This window comes from Cupressus sempervirens, chromosome 9, assembly GCF_028749045.1.
Source record: "Cupressus sempervirens isolate cs-2001-9-10 chromosome 9, ASM2874904v1, whole genome shotgun sequence".
NCBI classification, from domain to species: Eukaryota; Viridiplantae; Streptophyta; class Pinopsida; order Cupressales; family Cupressaceae; genus Cupressus; species Cupressus sempervirens.
The window spans coordinates 349652296-349654566 of NC_143126.1; positions in this window are offsets into that span (position 1 = coordinate 349652296).

Genomic DNA, 2271 nt, shown 5'->3' on the forward strand with positions numbered 1-2271 from the left:
AAGCTGACTAATATTCTTTGGTGGAGGCATATCCATGATAGCTTGGACTTTTACAGGATCAACCTCAATGCCTTTTTTTGAAAAGATATACCCTAGCAATTTCCAAGAAGTGACACCAAAGGCACATTTTTTTGGATTTAGCCTAAGTTAAAATTGTTCCATATAGTCCAATATCAGACTAAGGACTCTGAGATGTGTGTCTCATTTTTTAGATTTAACCAGTGTGTCATCAACATAGTCTTCCATGTTTTTATGCATCATATTATGAAAGATGGTTGTCATTGCTCTTTGATATGTAGCACTAGCATTTTTAAGTCCAAAAGGCATGACATTCCAGAAAAAGGTACCCCATGCACATGTAAAAGCTATCTTTTCTTGGTCAGCTAGAGCTATCTTGATTTGGTTATATCGATGTTTGGTAGTGGAAAGTCATCCTTGGGGCATTCTTTGTTGAGATCTCTGAAATCAGTACAAACTCATATGGATTTTTCATGCTTAGAGATAAGTACAATATTGGAAATCTACTCCACATAATCAATGGCCCTAATGAAGTTTGCACTTAAGATTTTTTCCAACTCTGCCTTGACTAGTAGGGCCACATGTGGATGCATTTTTCTCAACTTCTGTTTGACAGGCTTAACATCTGGTGAGATTGATAAGTGATGCATGATGAGATCTTTATCAAGCCTTAGCATATAAAAGTATGTCCATGCGAAGTTGACCTTCTTGTCTTGAAAGAAATGAGCAAACTGTGTCTTTTCTTTGTTTGACAAGGATTGAGCTACATGAATAATCTTAGGACATTCTTCTGTACCCAAGTTGATAGGCTATGTAGTTTCAATGAGAACTGAAGAGCTATCTTAGAAATAGCTTGGTAGACTACCAAGTACCTCATCCACAGGTGCCTCAGGGAGGTTTTCACCATTAGATACACCTTTATTTTTACTTTTTTGAGGATCAGACACCGCCACAATGTGGTTTTCGCCATCTGACTGCTTATTTTTTCTTTTAATTTTTTGACTGAGGTACTTGATATCTGATTCCATCATGTTAACCATGGGTTCGTTGGTGGAAGAAGTGACAGGTTCAATGGCATTTAGATAACAAGCGATCTCATAGTCATTTTAGAAAGACTATATTTCAAGTCTTTGATTTTGGAGAGACCAATCTATGAGATCCTGGTGAATTAGTGAGAGTGATGTGGAATTTTCAATGTGATTGATATGGAAGGAGTCATCTCTAGTGACTTTTGAAGTCGAGCCTATAGAGAATGTCGCAAAGGAGTCTAGCTCAGGAATAGAACTAGAGGAACTAGCATGATCCATTGAGACATGTTGTGAGTCAAACTCATTTGACCTTATACTAGACTGTTCGACCACATTTGGTTGGGTTGTATAGGCATGAATTACATCCACCCCTAGCTCACAAGATGCGTCTGAGAGACTTTCCCACTCATACTCATGAGAATTTGTACTCTGATCTCTAGCTTTGAGACGAGCAATATTCTGTCTGATTCGTCCTCTATTCGTGTCCTTAGGAGTAGATTCTTCTAGTTCCTATTGTTGGGAGGTAGAAGCTTCCTCATTATTATTAGTATTCAATATTTCTTCTCCCCAAAGGAGGGAAGTGAGAGGGACAAAGTCTTCATCTTGTGAAGTGGTCACAATTATGGGAGGGTCATCACTCTCTGATTCGCTAGACGTGAGAAATCTTCGATCACATGTTGGTATATCATTGTCTAGCCCAAAGCCTAGACCAGTTGTGTCTCGAGTATCACAACCTTGAGTGTGAGTTAAAGGTTCAACTAGAGCATTTTTACTACCAGTTAAGAACCCATGGCCTTGATAGCCAATTTTTGTTAGAAATTTATAGTCTTTTCCATATTTTTTAGGAGAAATAGGAGTAGTCACTGTAACTTCCTCATCTTCCTCTTCTCTGTAGATCCAGTCCTTAATGGCGTGTTCTTCCTTTTTTGCTTCTAAAGGTATTGATGATTGCACAAAAGTGCCAAAAAGTGTCATAGCAAAAGTGGAAGGCTTCTTTGTGGTAGTTGGTTTCCCATAGGATTGAGGGGAAACTAGTAAGGCAGCAATAGAGTCCAAAGTGTACTCACCCATACCAAGGCTCATCATTTTTAGTTTTTTGTTCACACTCTGTGAAAGATGGTGTTGGCTCATGAGAAGAGTAGTTGTGTGTGACCAGCATTTCAGCAGTAGACAATGTGTTAATGGACATCGAGTTGTCATCAAGGACAACTATCTTAGTACCATT